This window comes from Microtus oregoni, unplaced genomic scaffold (genome assembly GCF_018167655.1).
Source record: "Microtus oregoni isolate MIOR12 unplaced genomic scaffold, Mior012 000002F_ref0000024, whole genome shotgun sequence".
Classification (NCBI taxonomy): domain Eukaryota; kingdom Metazoa; phylum Chordata; class Mammalia; order Rodentia; family Cricetidae; genus Microtus; species Microtus oregoni.
In genome coordinates this window covers 40990384-41011286 of record NW_024543061.1, presented here as the reverse complement: position 1 = coordinate 41011286, position 20903 = coordinate 40990384, and positions in this window count along the sequence as shown.

Below are 20903 nucleotides of genomic sequence, written 5' to 3'. Positions count from 1 at the left end.
GACGAAATCCCTGAGGAAAACCAACTGTCTCGGCTCGTGGTTCCAGTCCACGGCTTACTGGCCCTGTTGCTTTTGGTCTGTAGAGAGTTAGCGCATCATGGGGGGGCTACACAGGAGACAGAGCTGTTTGCCTCATGGTAGCTGAAAAGCAAAGCAAATAGGGGCAGGGGCTGAGGTCCCAGTATCCCCCTTCAGAGAAATGCCCCTAGGGACCAATTTCTCCTGCATGGCTTCACTTCTCAAAGATCCTACATCTCCCAGGGACACTGAGGGTTGGTGACAAAGCCTTCAACCTTGTGGGGGACATTCAAGATCTAAACCATAACATGGAATTCACAAACCCTCAAAGGGCCTTTCTTAGTGTCTTTGTTCTTCAGGTAATGACAGAGGTTCGGTGAGTACAAGTTGCGTGTATGAAGTCACATAGCCAGGCAGCCGCAGGGCCACCATGCAGGATGGTGTCACTGGAGCTGTTAAGGTCAAAGTCTGGGTCCTGGCTGCCCTAACAATGCAGGCTCAGCTACCTGTCCTCAACAGGCCCATTAAAGAGATGAGTAATAGCAGAAAGCATAGAGGAGAGGTGTATTCAGTGGGGTCATATGTGGAAGAGGAACAAATGAAGACATCTCGTGACACTTCCTTAAAGTCCATTTTGGGGTCCTGACCTGACGTTTAATCTTAAACATGGAGTAAGTTGTGCATAGCTGACTAGTCAGGGCCAAGGTGTGGTCCTGCCCGTTACTGACCCATTGTTGTCTGGGCTCCTGTCACCTACAAGGTGGTCTGGAAATTTGTCAGAGTTGCATGAAATCCCTTCCTGGGAGACATATTCCTCCTCTGATTGGTTCCAGGCCTTAACCGTTTTCTTCCCCCAAGCATTAGATTCCTCAGTGATCTGATAGCTAAAAGGAGGGATGTAAGTGTCTCTGTAGAATCCTTCCCTCTTGCTGGAGGTTACATAGCAGGATCTCCAAGAACCAGTTGCTCCCTCTTTTTAGCTGTGTTGCCTATGTAGAGACTGCTGAGGCCTCAAGCTCTGGTTCCCCAGACTGGCAAGGATATCCACCCCTGCGTGGGACTATGTTAGGATATCCACCCCTGCGTGGGACTATGTTAGGATATCCACCCCTGCGTGGGACTATGTTAGGATATCCACCCCTGCGTAGGACTACGTTAGGATATCCACCCCTGCATGGGACTACATTAGGATATCTACCCCTGTGTAGGACTATGTTAGGATATCCACCCCTGCGTAGGACTACGTTAGGATATCCACCCCTGCGTGGGACTATGTTAGGATATCCACCCCTGCGTAGGACTATGTTAGGATATCCACCCCTGCATGGGACTATGTTAGGATATCCACCCCTGCGTAGGACTATGTTAGGATATCCACCCCTGCGTAGGACTACGTTAGGATATCCACCCCTGCGTAGGACTACGTTAGGATATCCACCCCTGCGTGGGACTATGTTAGGATATCCACCCCTGTGTTGGACTACGTTAGGATATCCACCCCTGTGTTGGACTATGTTAGGATATCCACCCCTGTGTAGGACTACGTTAGGATATCCACCCCTGTGTAGGACTACGTTAGGATATCCACCCCTGCGTAGTACTTTGCTTTTAGAATCTGAGGTCCTAGGAGCAGGGGCCCTCAGAGCTGTTTGTTATAATATTACTGTCTTCCAGACACCCCAACCCCAATTAGCTAAGGAAAAGAACCACATCTCTGGCCTCATATGCAAGGTTTTGGCTCAGTGAGGCTGGGCAAGGCTTTAGTTCTTGTCATTTTTAACAAGCATCCCCTGGGTGATTCTGACACGTATCCATGCTGGAAACCGGAAGCCTTAGGGTATCTGGTTCCTGTCTGATTTTTCTGTTTGGGCTGTGGTTACCTGGAGGGGATGGCAGAGAGAACACTGTGGCTGACAGAGAAGAAAAGCTTCCTCAGCCTTTTTATTCAGAAGGAATAAAAGGGACGAGTGCTCCAGGAAGGTGGCGGGAAGGTGGGAATTACCCTTTGAATGGCGTGGCCAGGGAATGTGTTCTCTCCTGCTTGCTTTGGCGGCCTCGCCAGGGCCAGGCCTGGGAACAGGTGGACCTCACAGGGAGGCTTACAGGTTCCAGAATTGCCCTGTAAATAAGTCATGTGCACAGCTGGGCCTCCGGCCTCATAAATATTGACCAGCTGTGATTAAACAGCCCACTCCAGGCCACATTATCTAGCAGGAAGGCTCTTTTATTAGGCTATTAAATAGGCATGAGGCCACACCTGCTCTGGCTGACCATCCTGTGAAGTAGGACGCTCTGGCCAGGCATTATGTAACCAGATAGATAAGAAGAGCTATTGATTTCATTAAGCAGGGTTTAAAAATAGGTTTATTTATTTCACTGGCACGTGCACGTGTGTGGGTGTGTGTGTGCGCGTGCGCGCGCGAACACATGCATGTATACATGAACCTGTGTGTGAACTCATGGAGGTCAGAAGAGGTTGAATATTTTCGTCCATCACCATTCTCCTATTCCTTTGAGCTGGAACCTCTCCATGCACCTGGACCAACACTGCTTTGATATGTATACCCCTTATCTCCTCTTTAAATCTAAACCTTGCACCAGAGCCGGAAGATGGACTTGGGATGTCAGTTTCTCTCCCCAATGTGGCCACAGTAAATAAGTCTCCTTTCTGTGCTTTTACTATTGTTTAATTGGTGTATGAAGAGGCAGTGGCTGAGCCTAGCTGAGTAGTACTGCCTGGGACCTAGTAGCAAGCAAGCTACAAGCACACCCTGATAGGAAGCTCTTCTGGCTTCTGTGTGACTGGGTTGTAGGGCACCTCTGGCTTTCTGTAGCTGAATTAATCTAGAAATGGGCAGAAAAGATAGAGAGGAACTCTCAGTTCCAAAGCTGGCCGCCAGGGGCCTGTTGTGAGAGAGGATGCTGGGCTTCCCTGGGCGGCCTGCTGGAGACAGGAGCCTCGCTTTCAGGACTATTAACAGGTGGCAGCTCTGGGCTTCAGGGGGATGAGTCAGGCTTCTGTCCCACTGATACTTTTGCCATTATTCACCTACACCAATCATGCACAAAGCTGCCCTACCCCAGCTGCACAGAATGCAGGGCTCAACAGAACAAAGGTGTGTGCTCTCCCTGGTTTGGAGAGGAGGGTGTTTGTTGACTCATGCTCTTTCTGGAAGCTTCTGGTTGCTTCCAGCTGCCCTTTGTACTTCCTGCTTCTGTCGAGGCAGGGTTAGCTTCCTGCATCCGGGTCATTCTGGCCCTTCTCTCATCTGTGCCAATGCCTCTGTGCATGTGCAGAGGTGGGTGCAAGTAAGTGTGGAGGTCAACTTCAGGCGCCATTCCCAAGGGGCTGCCCACCTTGTTCCTTCAGACAGACTCTAACTGGCATTCACTGATTTGGCTAAGCTGGCCAGTCAGTGAGTTCCAGAAATCCTCCTATCTCCACCCCCAAAGCACTGGACTTCCAAGTACATGCTTCCACACCCAGCTTTTTACACGAGTGATGGAGAACAAACTCAAGTCCTGAGGCTTATGTGCAAAGCACCCTTCCACCTGAGTCATCTCCCCAGACCCATCTATGGACCTATCTCTTCTGTAAGGGACACTAGTCTTACCAGACTAAAACCTGTTAGAATGACCTCAATCTGATGTCACTTTTGCTGTGGTTTGTGTGTGTCCCATATAGGCTACTGTATTGAAATCTTCATTTTCCATGTGGGGGTGTGAGAGGTGATGCCTACTGGGAGGGTTTAGGTAAAGGAAGCAAGACCTTTCTGGATGTGTGTCAATGCCTTGATCATGGCAATGGGGTTAGAGATTTGGAATTTGGCCCTTTTCTTCTTGCATGACTTTGTCCTCTCCTGATTTCTATTTCCACCACCTTAGGCCCGCACCATATGCAGGTACCTGGCCTCAAACTCTAGAATCACACCCACATCAACTTCCTTTTCTAAGTCACCCAGTGTTGGGTTTGAAAATGAGTCAAGACAGGCTGTGAACACCCATCTCCAAATAAAAAGCCGCATTCAGGTACCAGAAAGAGAGGTTCTGAATATGTCTCCACTCCTGTGCACCCACACTACAAAGGGTCTGTCTTAAACACTGTCCTATTGCTGTGACTATGGCATCTTATAGAAGAAAGCATTTAATTGAGGGCTTGTTTATACTTTAAGAGAGTTAGTCCACTGTCATCATGGTGGGGAGCAGGGCAGCAGGCAAGCATGGTGCTGGATAAATAGCTCAGAGCTTTATAGCCTCATCCTCAGGCAGCAAAGAGAGAAAGAGACTGGTCCTTGAAATTTCAAAGTCCATGCACAGTAGCACCCACTCCAACAAGGCCACATCTACTGACAAGGCCACACCCAGTAACAAGTCCACGCCTACTAACAAGTCCACACCCACTATCAAGGCCACACCCACTAACAAGGCCACACCTACTAACAAGGCCACACCTTCTAGTCTTTCCAAACAGTTCATCAACTGGGGACTAAGTATGAAAATATATAAGCAGGGGAGCAGGGCCGTTTCCTTCAAACCATGACAGGGTCTTTTTTAAAATTTAATTTACTTTTGAGACAGGGTCTTTCTGTGTAGTCTAGCTGTCCTGGAACTTGCTATGTAGACAAAGCTGACTTAGAATTCAGAGTTCTGTCTCCTGCCTCCCAAGTTCTGCGATTAAAGGCATGTACCCGGATACCTGACTCTACAGAAGGTCTTGAGTGGTACTGGAGTAGAAAGGAGGCTGGATGCTGACTGGCTGTGGGATTCCAGCTATGCAACTTGCAGGAGGGTGCGACTTTGCCATGATGGAGTTCAAGCTGAAGTATTGGGTTTGCAAAGGAGCCAGAGGTGTTCAGGGAGTGTGTTTCGGGCTCCTGTGGTCTTTGGCGAGAGCAACTGAACCAAGTAATCAGTCAAGGGTGGTTCTCAGGAGGATAAAGACTTTCTCTAAGGGCTTCGCCTCCACTGCAGCGACAGTATGGATTTTATTAATATCAAGGAGGGGAGCAGTTAGCCAGGAGGTACTGTGTGGGAGGAGATAAGAGGAGCAGCTGAGGCTACGGTTGCAGGAGGGCCCCAGTGGGAAGATGTTGTTTCTTCAATGTCTCTCACAGAGGCGTTTATTAGAAATGGCAATAATGTGTCCCACCTGATTATTGTCAAGACAGGATGCTGAGCATCCTACGGAGAAGGATGCGAGGGTTCCCACAGCAATAAACAGCACTCCTTCCATCCCTCTAGGAGTATAGTCTTATACAGCATACTTAATTGTTACTTTGTATATAGAGGGAATGGGTTAGGGAGGCTTCTGTAGATAGCAAAACCCACAGATGCTCAAGTTCCTTTCCTCAAATCAGGCAGTGTTAGCTCACAACCAACACACATCTCCTGTGCACTCTAAGTCACTAGGTTCCTCATAAATCCTAGTAAGAGGTAAATGTGATATGAATCATTGCTACATGCTGTTGTTTAGGAAGTGGTGGCAAGAAGATCAGACCATGTTTAGCACAGGCACAGTCTTTTAATAAGATTTTTCAGCCGACGGTTGGATGAATGAGAAACTGTGAAATCCATGGGAACTGGAAATAGAAGGCTGTTGTGAGACGCTGTCCTCCAGGCTCTTATGACCACTACCATCTTGAAATTAGAGCATTTTTGATGGCTTGGATAAGACCATTGCAAATCCAGGCTGTTGATGTTCCCTCATTAAAAAAAGGAGCTAGGTATGGTCATTAAATGTTTGCTTGAGATTCCAGCCACTTTGGCCCCCATCCCCAGCTGCATTTAGTCCTAGGAGGTGCTAGTCAGAATTCCCAACCTTTCTATATGGCTCTAGATCATGTAACCAAACTAACAAAAAAAAATTTGTAATAGTCTAAGTAACTTTTCTAGTTTTTGTGTTGGGCCCTGCTCATCACTATTCTCAGATGCATGGAGCCACTGGATTGCAGGTTGGACATACCAGCTGATGTGGGAGTCCCCTCTGTGTGCTGTGATTACCATAAATAAATAAAGAAACTGCCTTGACCTGCTGATAGGGCAGAACTTAGATAGGCAGGGAAGACAGAACTGAATGCTGGGAGAAAAAGAACGAAGTCAGAGAGAGATGCCATGGACCTGCCGCCAGAGATAGATGCTGGGAATTTTACCTGATAAGGTAAGCCACTGCCATGTGGCAATACACAGATTAATAGAAATGGGTTAAATTACTGTAAGAGTTATCCAATAAGAAGTTAGAGTTAATGGACCAAGCACTGTTTTAATGAATACAATGTCTATGTGGTATTTCAGGGCTAAGCTAGCTGAGCAGCCAGGACTAACAAGCAGGCCCTCCTTCCAACAACTGGCACCAATGTGATGGACTAAGTCCACTTAAAAACCTGAGAGAGCTTAATTTTAAATGCAAAAATAAAGAGTTTAACATAGCTTTTTGCTGGCATTCACAGCTCCTTTAAGAGAGGTTTTCCTGACTCAGCCATAGCAAGAAAAAAAAGCTGTGCAGTTTTAAAACGCTGGCTTTCTGGGCTATGCTGCTAGCGTGACCTCTGGCTCTTACAGGAGACAGAGCATTTGGATGGAATTTGTGAGCAAAGTGCTATGGCTTGCTTGGTGGCAAAGTGGACTGGCTGAGTGCCTGGAAGTGGGACAGTACACCCACAGCTCAGAGGCACAAGTGGCTCCTTCCCCTGAGACAACCAGCCAAGAGGACTAGAATATAGAAAGGTGGAAAGTTAGTTAAGGTGGATTCCATCTATGAGGCTTTAAGTACATCATCACCCATGCCAGGTGGGATTTCTCAAACAGAGCTCTTTGGAAGGGTCACCAGGCCCCCACCCATTCTCTGTAAGTAAGCCTTTCAAACTCATTGGTTGACCAAGCTGGACTTGTTTTGGTCAGTCATTAGCTGGGATGCATAGATATTTGTTCTGTGTGTCTCCATAAAAAGCAACACTACAAGGATCAATGGTATAAATCTTCTGGAGCTCCAACATAAAGTAGCCAAGCCTATGCCTCAATTCACAAAACTTCACTGTCTCGCCATTGGCTACAAGCACAAAATCCAGGTGATGGTGGGCTGAGTCCCTAGAGGTTCTAAGGGGACTCTGTTGTTGCCCGCTTCTTCCTGACTCACTCTGACTTATAGCTATGCTACCCCATATTCTACTTCTTGCTCTACACAGTGTTCTACCTCTAAGGTTATTTGTCTCTAAATGTTCCTTTTCTCCCATGGTCACATTTATAGAAGATTAAAGCCTCTACTGACTACTTAATCTTAACTACATAACATCTATAGAGACCCTATTTCCCAATAAGATTGGGTACAGAGTTGGTACTGCCATGTGTCAGTGTAGAGGAGGCAATTCAACCATAGTGCTGGTACAGGGTGAGAAATGCTCTAAAGTGAAAGAAAGGAACACTTGGGAGATAGGTCTGGCCTCCCGGAAGAGGGAACATTGAAGTTGAGGGCCTGTCTTAATTAGGGTTACTATTGCTGTGATGAAACACCGTGATCAGAAGCAACTTGGGGAGGAAAAGGTTTATTTAGCTTATATATCCTGAGCCAAAGTCCATTGAAGGGAAGCTAAAGCAGGAACTCAAACCAGGTAGGATCTTGGAAGAGCTGATACAAAGGCCATGGAAGATTGTTTCTGACTTGTTCCTCAGGCTTGTTCAGCCAGCTTTCTTAAAGCACCCGAGACCATCAGCCCAGGGATGGCCCCACCCTGTAAACCATTTCTACGTGTGGTCTCCTCCATGAAGCCTTGAGATGTAAAAAGAAGGGCCTAGAAGAAGCTTCCAGAGTGTCTGCAAAATGAAAGGACGATGTTCCACTGGTTCCTGATTGCTTATTCCTCAGCTGGATTAGTACAATTTGTCTCCTGGGATGGGGAAAGTAATCAAATAACTCATCAAATGTCTAATTATAGACTTCAATAATAATATGTTAGCATAACTTGTAGAATATTTTCCTTAAAAAAAAAAATCAGTGTTTAAATACACCAGCAGTTGCTTCTCCTCTAAATCTAGAAACAGTTCATGGTTTATTTACAGCTACCAGGAACTCAGGCCTGTCCACCATTTTGGTCCGCAGTCCGTAGGCTATTATTCCATGGTGCAAGATGATTGCAGGCACTCCATCTGTCAGGAAAATGTACTAGGAGGTCTGAAGAACAGATGCCCCCATCAGAAAACAGTCACGTGACCAGCTAGATGCAAGAGAGGCTGGGAAATGCAGGCTTTGAACTGGGCTCATCGCCACTTCAAAATTAAATCACAGTGAAAAAGCCAAGGACAAAGAGGGCAGAGTGGAGATTAGGTGGCATTCAGCTGCCTCTGTCACAGGAGATGGGAAGCAAAAGAGCATCCTTCTGTGAAGGGGCGATGCTGATGTTGAGAGATGTGTGGCGGGGGAGGGGTAGGCCTGGCCAAGTGGAAGGCCTCGGCTCCTTAACAAAGAGCAGAAGAAATACTCGGAGACAGACCAAGGGAGTGTAGAGACTTAACAATGCAGGGCCTCCTTAAGCTGTGGTGCTATGTCTGGGAATGGCTTATCAGGCAGGGATCTAAGTTCTGCCCCCAGGGCTCACTTAAAAGATCTGGGTCTGGTGATGTATACTTGTGAAAATGCTAAGGTAGAGACAGGAAGACGCCTGAGCTCTGTGGCCAGCCAGCTTAGCCAAACTAGCAAGCTCATGAAACGGTGAGAGACACTGTCTCCAGGGAGACTGGGTGAGGGTAACTGAGGAAGACGCTAGAAGGTGATCTCCAGCTTCCACATGCACCCACACGTGTGTGCGGTATTGCCCTTCTCTGGCACACACACAATTTAGAACATTGTGCTAACTTCAGAGGAAGCTGCTCCACTTTGGTCAGTCCCAAGCAGGGACATGGGAGCCTGGTTCTGTGTATGTTCTGGATACCTGTAGCATGTATGGTACCCGAGGATAGAGAGGTAGCATACCTTCAGGTGGAGCCTGGTTCTATAGTAGGATGATCATATTCTGGACGACAACTCACAGAGCTACGTACTGAGCTGTGTGCAGGGAAGAGTGGGTATCACGGAAGGAAGGGCTGGCACCAAGGCCATGTCAGCTACCCTTCTCCACTGCCGTGACAGAATTCTTGGCAGCCCTGCTCTGGGGCAAAGAGGTTTATTTTGGTTCACAGTTTCAAAGGGAGTAAGCAGTCCATCCAGTCTGGCAGTGGGAGGGGCTCGTTCTGTGACATCAGAAGCATGTAGGCACAGTTTATTCTCATCTTGGTAGATCAAGAAGTAGGGGTAGAGCTGTTGTAATATGAGCTGCGGGGCTGCGTCCCCAGCACCCCAGCCGCCTGGTGGCTAGCTTATGCTCCGAAATAACAACACACAAATTGTATTCATTTAAACACTGCTTGGCCCATTATATCTATCCTCTTCTCTGCTAACTCTTGCACCTGGAATAGCCCATTTCTAATAATCTGTGTAGCATCAGTCTTACCGGGGAAGATTTTAGCCTACGTCCATCCTGGGTAGGAGCTTCATCGCCTGTGCCGGGGAGAGGGGAGCATGGCATCTGCTCCAGAGAGCAGAGCTGTCGAGTCTGAGCTCACTTCCTCTTCCTCCCAGCATTCTGTTCTGTTTACTCCACCCACCTATGTTTTAACCTATGAGAGCCAAGCAGTTTCTTTATTATAATTAACCAATGACCTTCCTCCATCATAGGGCTGAAAGCAGGGCCAGGCTAGACCTCCCAAGGCCTGCTGCTAGTGGGCTGTACCCATCAGTGAGGCTCTTGACTTCCCAAAGGTCCCACGGCCTCCTGAGCGCAGACAGTGCCATCCACTGGGGACTAAGTGTTCAAGCACACGTGATATGAGCCTGTGAAACTATAACAAGAGGTAATTCATAGTGACTGTGTGTGCTTTCTGCAGAATGGAAGGGAGGCCAAGTGAATGCCAAGTAGGCCTGGCACAAATGCTAGAAGAACCTTTCCAAAGGTGAGCCATTGCCGAGAGAGGCTGAGAGAGGAGACTTAATCTAGCAGGGGTTAAACAACCCCTAAGGAGCTGAACAGTGTATGTTGTGCCGACTGCTTCTTATTGCTGTGGTCGAATACTCGCGAGAAGCATGGTGAGGATTTATTTTGGCTCAAGGTTTGAGGTCACAGACCATCACTTCTGTGGCATCATGAAAATCCTTGTTCACAACTGGGCATATTAGAGAGCAGGTAGGTGACAGGAAATGGGATCCAGTTATAAGCCTCAAGGCCTGTCTCACAGAAACCACTTCCTCCAGCAAAGCCCTATCTCCCAAAGGTTCTATTAGCTTCCAGAACAGCACCACCGACTTGGGACCATGCAGCAAAACACATAAGTCACATTCACGTTTAGACCACAACAGCGGTCACGGTCTTAGCTGCTGTGAAGTCAAGCAGTGATGGAAGACAAGCTGTGTCTCTCCGTTAGTTCTGACAGCAGAACATGGGGACGTGGAAGGAGGCAGAGCTGTGGTTACTGAAAAAGGACCCTGATCTGAATGATCCCGATCCCTTTTGTCATTGTTGCAAGACACATCTCTGGCCTCTTGCTGTCCCTAGGATATACAGGTCAGCATGCCATTGCTTATCTGAAACCGCAACACACACATGAGGCTTGGGAAACAAAGCTCATTTGAGGGCAAGACCTGAACCCAGGTCCAGTCTATGCCTCTTCATTCACCCCGAGTATGAATGCTTGTATTTTGGTTTTCAGATCAAAGGGGTTTGATCACAGACGATTATCTAACAGAGGGTATGTAGGCATCACCGATCTTTTTAAAGAGCCTATTGAGTATCCCTGCATGTGCTAGAAGCATTTTCTCACTAGAGTTTGGATTTGTGGATTGCTTAACAGGTCCAAAGAAAAACAAGTCTATGCAACCTCCTGTCAGCTCTGGAGCTCATATATCAGTGAGTCACGGTAGCTATAAAATAGGCCGCTGCCAGAGAGACTTCCTACCTTTATGATTCGTCAATAGCGAGTAGAGAAGAGGACCCGGGGTTACACGCAGGACACTGCTTTATGATGTTAGTGTCATCCTTAGCTACAGAGTGCCGTGTCTTATTGTTAATGATGCATGCACATGCAATGGCTTGAATCACAGCGGGAGTTTGTGTGTACACGAGTCTGTGTTGTAAGCACGCACACCAGAGCACTATTCTTTTTTGGACTTTTTCCTGGGATCACACTGAGGTCTTCATGTTTGTGCAGCACACATTTGACCAGCAGCTGCCTTCCCAGGCCCACCGCTTCTGTTTTTGCTGACGTTTTCTGATTTAGTGCTTGTCGGGCTCAGGAGAGGGCATCAGCATTCCCAGCCTAGGGCCCACACCTGGAGGTGGCAGAGGACTTGTTCAAAGTCTCTCAGGCAAGCCTTAGCCACCTTGGCTGAGTTTGGCTAACTCTGCTCTCTGCTTCTTCTTCAGACAATAGCCTTCCTGTCTGAGGGATGAGCATGATTCTTAAGTCAGCGCTTCTCAACTGGTGGGTCGCGACCTGTTTGGGGGTTGAATGACCCTTCTACAGGGGTCATCTAAGACCATCAGAAAGCACAGATATTACAATCCATAATAGTGGCAAAATTAGTGTTAGGAAGTAGCATCGAAAATGATTTTGTGGTTGGGGTCATCACAACATGAGGAACTGTATTAATGGGTCTCAGCATGAGGAAGGTTGGGAAGCACTATTTTAAGTGCATCTGTCACAAAGAGCCAGTACCATCCGTTTTCTCTCACAAGGCCACCTGAGCTTGGCAGCTGTGGCTGGGTGACCTGCTCAGGTGAGGATTCGGAGGCTATTTCCAGGCTCCACGGGGACTTTAGTAAGCATTAGTCCTGAGTAGCAAAATACCAGATGACAGCATGAGGAATGCATGGATGGCTAGGCCATCCATTTGGAGGGATAAATTTTTCTTGTCTCTGTTCACTCGGTAAACTAAGCTAAACTAAAACAAAATAATCATGTGCATCTCTCTCTCTCTCTCTCTCTCTCTCTCTCTGTGTGTGTGTGTGTGTGTGTGTGTGTGTGTGTTCGTGTTCATGTGCACTCAGGTAGGTGCATCCTGGGATCCTGGGTGTCAGATCCTGTAGGATGCTGTAGCTAGCACCATGGAGACACAATCCCTATCCTCAGGACACTTTGAAGTTTCACTGCTGCCCCAGTAGCAGGTGGAAAGCACTTGGGGATATGTCGGTGTCACCTGCAGCCACACACAAGGTGGTAGGAGACAACAGCAGAGAACCATACTCCCTGCACAGCTTGGGCTCTAGAAGAAGGCGTGACTTGCTGAAAGGTAGGTAGTAGGAAATCACACGGGCCTTGGGCTACACAAGCCTATGCTCACCCTCCTACTAGATGGGGTGATATGGGGGGAAGGGCTCGGCTTCTCTGGGCTTCAGATTTTTTGGTTCAGAAAAGAAGAAGAGGAAATCATAGCAAACTCGGAGCTATAAAGGCGCTGATGAAAAGGATAGTTACCGTTGGTTGGGTGTTTTGTTTGATAGACTTTGCTTTAAGCCCTTCACATGTTCCGACCCGCTCCATCTTCAAAGGACCTACTGAGGCAGCATGGGACCCACACCTAGCAGACACTAAGAGCTGGGAGGGACACAGCAGCAAAGTCATGGTCTCTGGCAAGGCTACGGGGCTGTCCAGCTGTCGCGTGTCACTGTTTAGGGATAGTGTCTGACCTTCTGATGCAGGCTTCACTTCTTCCTCTCTGGGACTTCCCACAAGGCACTGAACTTCTCTGGGGACTGAGTTTCCTCTGTAAAAGGAAAAGCTGTGTGAGAGGGATGAGCAAACATGGGGAATCTTTCAAAATCCATGCCTGGGTTCCATTCTCAAAGGATTCCGAGCTGGTGCATCTGAGGCTGGACCTGAGACTCTGTACTGCCTTAAACATGATCGTGAAATTGATAAAAAAAAAAAAAAAAAAAAAAAAAAAAACACCCATACTGAAACAGGGAGAACGATGCCAATCACCAGCTCCTGCCCCGGTGTCAATAAATCCCTGATCCTTCCACCCCAGAGTACACACATGTCACGGCAGCAGCTTCTCTGTCCTTTTCCAGTTGGTTGTTGTTGGAAGGTTTTTTGTTTGCTTGTTTGTTTGTTTGTTGTTGTTTTTAATTGGCATCTCGCTATGTAACACAGGTTGACCTTAGAGTCAAGATTCTCCTGCTGTCTTCCCCCAGGTCCTAGGATTTCAGGTCCGAACCTCCATGCCCAGCTTCCCATCAGTTCCTAACCATTCCTTCCCGCAGCCCTTCAAGGATGGCTGTCCGTTCATTTCGTTTTCGGCCCAGCCCTCTGTGCTTTCCCTGTATCCTTCCTGCATCTTCATTAGCAGCACCTGCTCCCATCTCTCCACGTGCCTCCCCTCTCCGGAGGGAACCTCCTTGTCTTTTTATTTCTATCTGCATAATTCTAAAGCAAGCCACTCTGGTGTCACAAATGCCACTATCCCATTCAGCAAGACAAACAAAGATTGCTTAATCTCAAACACAAGCAGGCAGCTGTGTGTGTGAGATGCCCCTTGGGTCTGCGATCACTCGAGTTTGACAGTCGCTGGAGTAGCCCACCTCCGAGGGGCTTTCCAAACCAAACAAGCTGCCTCTTGAATCAGTAAAGAATCTCCCAGTTAATAGGCTTGAGTCAGTCTCCACCTGGTGGTAGAAAATCCCACCTGGACTGGAAAAACGGTAAATTAGAACCTGTTCCTGCAGTGAGGAGGAGTTGCCATGGAAACCTTCCTGGAACATCTAGGAAGTGGTTCGGACACTTAGGGCTTGTTCTACCAATGGGATAAACAGGCAGGTGGTTATTGAAGCAAGTGCTACCCCAGTGTCCATCTTCCAGGCACCGAGGAGGGGCATAGCCATCCATAAGGCCAAACCGGTGAATCGGGATGTAAGAGAGGGCAGTCGGTTTCCTTCTTACCCAAGACCAGACTGTCTTCACAAATGCTTTCATCTTTGAACATTTGGTTTACTTCCCAGACCTCAGATCAAATCACCATGAACAAACCCTTGAGACTTGCCCAGAAATGGGCCAGGTGCGGAGTCTGTCCAGCTGGAGAGGCCACGGGTGGGTAAGATGAGAACAGCTCTGCACACCTGTGTCTGGGGCTCTGCGCGACTCACTGCCTGGGACAAAGACCGTGGCCCTTCATTTGTGCCGGGGACCTTAATATCTCTCTGTGTGTTTTAATCCTAGCTACTCAAGAGGTCAAGGAAGGTAGACCCAAGTTTAAGGGCTGCCTGGGCTAGTGAGTGAGTTCAAGTTCAAACCTGTGATTTTCTTTAGAATTAGTCTCCAATGCCTGGAATTCCAAACAGCCCATTTTACACTTGCTAACGTCAAACCCTTTGGAGAGGAAGCAGGCTTCCCACTCCCGGCACTTTATTTACGACTGTGTGGACACACGCCTGTTGTGTTTGCACGTATGCAGTGTACACACTCGTGTGTTGTAGAAGTCCAATGTCAATCCACAGGGGTTGTTCCTTAGTCATGTATCAGCTTTTCTTCTTGGCTTGGGGCTCACTGGCTAGACTAGCTTAGGCATGAGGCACTAGGATTAAAGGCACTGGCCGCCTTGGTATTGGTCCTGAGGATCCAACTCGTGTCTTCATTAGCACACGGCGGGCGGGTGCTTTACGGAGTGAGCTATCCCCACAGCACTGTTACATTTTTAAAGACAAAATCGCACTTCTTAAAGGTTCGGGTGAAGCCAGGGCTAGTAAAGGACTGAACTTGCAGCTATTTGCTTAGGCAGGAGGGTGGTGAGTTCAAAGCCAGCCTGGACAACTTAGTGAGCGCCTGTTTGAAAAATAAAGAGTAGAAAAGTAAAGTGAAAAAAGATGTCTGTGGATATAGTTCAGTGGTCGATCACTTGTCCAGCTCACGATAGAGTCTAGTTTCAACGCCCAGTACATACGCACAGAGAATGAACAAACTGTTTCATCCCTACTGGGTTAAATTATGCTCCCGAACCCTGAATAAAGAGTTCGCCCAGAGAAACTCCATCCATGCTTAGAGGAACAGTGGTTGGCAGGGGATCAAAGCATCTCATTGCTTAAAGACGAGCCACCAGGGGCATATGCATATGGCTGGGTATTCGGTGGGCTGGTTCCAGGCAACGTTTTCCTCGTTAGCTTCTACATGAAAGCATTTTCTGCTGAGGCTGACGATTTATATTATTCCAGTTCAAAGCGAGTCATTCATCAGCCAGGTTACTAACACCTAACCAGTGCTCAGAGGCTCTGCCGGTCCCCAGCCACCCTGGTGCTGTTCCCACCAAGGAATGAGCTTAATGCCAAAGAGGCAGGTGTTTGCACTGCGTCACCTGAGTGAGGAAACTGAGCTAGACCTAACTGTGACGTTCACTCTGGTGAGGGAGAAAGTGTCATTTACTGGCTACAACAGAAACATCTGGATTGGGCCTTCTGAAGTCCCCTGTGGGACTCCCACCTCTGTCACCACTTAATCTGTTGAATAACAGTCTGTCCGGGAGTCAGGCAGGCTGGATGGCCAGCTATGCAGGCAGCTAAGAGAGATCTTGACTTTGGGCGTGCAGGATCCAAAGCTATGAAAGCAGCCCATGTATTTATAGACGACGATGTCATGTCTCAGTGTCAAAAGGTTGGATACACTTGCTGGGATTAAGGTGATCCTCAGAAGGAAGGTGATGACTCAGAAGACACCCTCACCCTGCCACCACAGAGGTGGGCACTGGAACTATTCCCTGCATTGGGTCACTGAACAGAAAAAAATGCAGAACTTGACTTCTCAGCACTCATGTGCCAAGGCCCCAGTCCAGTAGCTTTCAGGGGCCCGGCAGATCTGGGCATCTCCTTAACGATTCCCTCTTTCCTGGGATTTGGGGCCAGGAGTAGCAGGCAATGGCTCAAGACCTTCTGACTGCCCACCCTGCACTGAGTTGACAAGGGTTGATGCAATGTAACTAAAGCCTCTTGTACCTGCTGGCAAATCAAAGGATGCCAGGGGCAGTTTGCTTCTCTGCCCTTGGCTCTTGCCATGGGTGCACCAGCTACCTGAATTAACTACAAGTGTTTGCTTTCTTGAGAAGGGAATGCCGTTCAGTTGGTAGCATGCTTGCCCACTGTGCATGAATCCCTGCACCCAGTCCCCATCCCCCAGCACTGCCTAAACCAGGAATACAGCACACGTATGGAATCCCAGCATTTAGGAGGCAGAGACAAGAAAATCAAGAGTTTAAGTTAGGCTACATAGGGGAGTTCATGGTCAGTCTGAGCTTAATGAGATCTTATCTTTAAAAAAAAAACGATATTTCTTTGGAGGTAGCAGAAGGCTTCCACTGGGCTACTACAATGCAGAAACTGGGTGGTTCGTGACACCAGCGACCTGTGCTGGTTAGATTTTTTTTTTTTTTGTCAGTGTGACACAAGCCAGGATCACCTGTGAAGTCAGGGGAAAATGCCTGCTTTAGACCGGTCCTTAGGTAAGTCTGTAGGGGTCCATTACTTTATTGGTGATTGATGTGGAAGGGCCCAGCCCTTGTATGTACTGCCATCCTGAGAATGTGACCCTGGGGTGTGTAAGAAAACAGGCAAAACAAGCAAGGAAGAGTAAGCCGACAGGCAGCATTTCTTTGTGGCTTCTGCTTCAGTGCATACCACCAGGCTCCTGCCTCGAGATGCCCCGCGATGGAGAGATGTAAGCTAAAACAAACAAGCCCTTTTTCTTTTCCCCCACATTGCTTTTGGTCATGGTGTTTTATCCCAGCACTAGTAACCCTAACTGTGACAGGGCTTTAGGAAATCATTATAAGGTCAAGAGCAGAAAGGAACACAAATCTAAGAGTTAAGGGCACTGGCCTTGCCCAGTGGTGTCTGGACTCTGTTCCCTACCCTCACATAAGTTACTTTCCCCAAGCTACTCATTCGTAAAACAGAGCTAACAAGAGTTTTGTAAGGGGTGAGCGTGAAGACTAAATAAAAAGACTATACTTACTTCTGTATGTGTAGCAAACTATACCCAGGGCAAGATGGTGTCTGCTCTTATCATTGGATATTGTGAACGGAGCTCAAAGTGCTAAACTATTAGGGAATACATCATCAAGTGACTCACTGCCACCCCCCCCTTCAACGCATGCCCAGCAAACACATCTTTCACACAAATTCTTGCAGAGGTGCCAAAATTGATACCTCATCCCACTCCACCATACTTTACAATTTCTCTGTGGCTCTCCTTTGCTCCCCTATCAAAATCCTGTATGGTGTCTATGGTTTAAGTGTAATTGGAGGGTCCAACCCCAAGGTGTTATGTATAGAAACTTAGTTCTTGATGTGAGACACTAATGGACCAAGAACTTAGTCTCTCTCTGTCTCTGTCTCTGTCTCTGTCTCTCTCTCTCTCTCTCTCTCTCTCTCTCTCTCTCTGTGTGTGTGTGTGTGTGTGTGTGCACCACACCACACAATGTTTGCAGCTGCCTTGTGACTGCCAACAAGCGGACATCATCCCACAAGCCCCTAGATCTTCTGTCTCCAGAACTAGGGACCAGAATACACTCCTGTCCTTTATAGGGTAGCCTGCCTCAGAGCGACAAGGAGTGGCACATGATAATCTTTGCCTGCCCTGGGGCCTCCTCACCTCTCCTACTCAGAAATAGTAATATTCTACTATAGGACTGCTAGCCCACCTGCCTCATCACTTCCCTTCCCCTCTCTGTCTTCTGTTCTCTCTTCCCTCCCTTCTTCCAGGGTTATTTCATCCAGTTCTTCTCCTCTGAGATAGTCAGTGCTTCCCCCACACCAGGAAGCTGCCTGGACCTCTGTAATCTGTTCTGGAGCACCCCCACGCTGTGTTCTAGCTGCTTTAGCTTCACCCCCACATCCATGGTTCTCAGTTTTCCTGCTCGTTAGAATCAGCTGGAAGCACCATCAAGCCCTAATGCCATGGCCTCTCCTTAGACCAATTAAGCCATTCTGTGGAGATGAGACTCAGACATCAGGAATTCTCAGGCTCCTGCAGGTGGTTCCAATGTGCAGCAAAGGTTGAAGACCGCCATTCCTGGATGGCGCCTTAGGGGTATCATACATGTGTGCAGTATTGTTTCCCTGCTAGTGCTTAAGTCTCATCCATATAGGAAGGCAGGGCACTGAGTTTGGTAACTTCTAGAACTGTGTCATCATCTAGGAAAGCAGAGGTGTTGAGAAGGATATATGGGCATGCCAGTTCTAATGAGCTGCTGAGTGTCAGAGTAGGAAGCTGCAGAAGGAGGACAGAGACCTAGCTCTGGGGGAACTCCTCCAGCTGCTCTGGAGGTGTAGGGCATGGGGAAACCAGTCAACCTGGTTTGTGACTTCGGTAGTCCATCCAGGAACACTTTAGCTTCACTAGTCAACCAGGAGGACTTGAAGGCGCTCGAGTTGTGAGGCTGACTGCCTTGTGGATGCTTCTCTGGGCTAGGGAGAGCATGGAGGCTTCTCCACATCCCTGTAGATGTGGGTGTGTTGCTGTCTGAGCCCCCCATCTTAGGGTCCCCTGTCCTGCCATGTCTTGTGGACAGTGGAAGAGAGTTTTGATGCCTTAATCCCATGCAAGCCCCTCCCTCCCCCCAGGAGTCCTGGCCAATCCCAAACCTGCCTTCCTCTGATCTCTAACTGGTGAATCTTTGATTTCAGCAAGCCCATATGAAACCTAGCACCTTCCTTTCATGGGAGCCTCACTCTGAAAAAATAGCGATCCCTCCTTGTCCAACCCTCTCTAGAGGATATTGGAACCTCGAGCCCCCTTTGTCTTAGACTTTGGTTTGTAAACTTCAGAGTCCTGTAGACAGGCTAAGGTTGGCAAAGCCCTGGACTGTTTCAGCTGAAGAGAATCTAAGAGGTGGAGAAGTAACTTGGAACATGGGGACCAGGGCCGGAAAAGTAAAAATCCATGTCTGTCCCCCTAGAGCTCGAGAAGAACAAGACCCCGCTCCTGTGGGGAAGGGACTCTCACTCCCCAGCATGCTCTTCACCTTTCTCATCCTGCTGAAGTCATCCAGTGGCTGGGAAAGGACAGTGATTACCAGACTCTGCACAGTGACATGCATGCAGCGCAGGGTGAGGACACCTAAAATTCTATCTGGGGTGCACTCAGAAGCGACAGGGGTCACGAACTCTGACTTTGTTCTTCTTAGTTGCTGCTTTACAGGTAGGAAATCATTTCACCTACTTCAACTCCCCAAGGCTGGTGCTTAGCAACCTCATTTTAAGCACCCCAAAGCATAGAAAGATAATATCATTTAAGGGGATAGCAATGACTGTCCACCTCCTGGCTAGCATATAGAGGGTTTTTTTTTAAATTCTTTTTTAGAAACTAATGATTGTGATGCGTGTTGTGGTTGTGTGCTGTGTGTGTTTATGTATATATCTGTGTGTTGTATGTATATATGAGTGTGTTCTGTATGTATAGTGTATGTATGTTGTGTGCGTGTGGTTTGTGTGTATATGTGGTATATATATGAGTGTGTATCTCTGTGTGTTGTGCATGTATGTTTGTATATGTGTGTAATGTGTGTGTATGTGGTATATTGTGTGGTCTGCGTGGTGTGTATATATGTGTGTGGAGTGTGTAATGTGTCTTTATAAATGTGCATTTGTGTGTGGTATGTATTGTGTGTATATGTGTGTGGTATGTATTTTCTGTGTATGTAGGGAGGTGTGTGTTCTGTGTGTATATTGTGTGTATGTTGTGAGTGTGGTGTGTATGTAAGTATGATGTGTGGGTGGTTTGTGTATGTGTATTGTGTGTGTGTGCTGTGTTTATATGTATATGTTGTGTTTATATATGGTGTGTGTATATGTTGTGTATGTATTGTGTATGGTGTGTTTATATGTGTGTGTTGTGTGTGTATATGTATGGTGTATATATATGTATGCGTATATTGTGTGGTGTGTGTCTTATGTATATATGTGTATGTTGTGTATGTGTTGTGTATGTATGTGTGGTATGTATGTGTATGTGTGTGTATATGTATCTGGTGTGTGTGTGCATGTATATGTGTGTCTGTGTTTGGTGTGTGTGTGTGTGTGTGTGTGTGTGTGGTATGTGGGTCAGAGGACAACTGAAGACAGGTTGACAGCTGTCTTTCTCCTCATAGGTCCCAGGGATTAAATCCAGGTTCTCACGTTTGTGGGCAAATGTGCAGCTAAGGCCTCTTCTAGGCTCTTCTTGTTTGTTTTGTTTCGGGTAGTGGGAGAAGACACAAAACCACAGAAACAGTTTGGGAATCAGCAACAGATAAAATGTCACTTCACACCATTATTCCAAAAATGTGTCTCCCAGGAAAGGCACACTATTGGAGACAAGGTCAAGGTCTGGACCAGGCCCCTCAGGCTCCTGGGTTCAGAGGTGAGAATATGCAGGCGATGGTGCCCTTACCGGAACCTGAGCAAAGTCCGCAAGGTTGGAGGGTGTCCTAGGCACTCTGCTCTATGGGAGCTGAGGAAAGCTGTGTCTCAAGAGGAGACAGCTGTGCCTAAAGCTGCTAGTCTGGCACACAGGGGATCTTAGGAGTGGCCTGGTCTGCCACGCCAGGGTCTCAGGAGTGGTCTGATCTGCCACACGGGGGTCTCAGGAGTGTTCTGATCTGCCACACTGGGGTCTCAGGAGTGGTGTGATCTGCCACACGGGGGTCTCAGGAGTGGCCTGGTCTGCCACACCAGGGTCTCAGGAGTGGTCTGATCTGCCACACCAGGGTCTCAGGAGCAGTTTGGTCTCCAGGAGGGCACTGTGTCACTGACTTCATCTCTGCCAGAAGAGCGACTGACCAGCTGGGGTAGAAGAGTCCTGTGGGAAGGTGGCTGGCTCTCTACACACCCAGTGGCTGAGCTGTG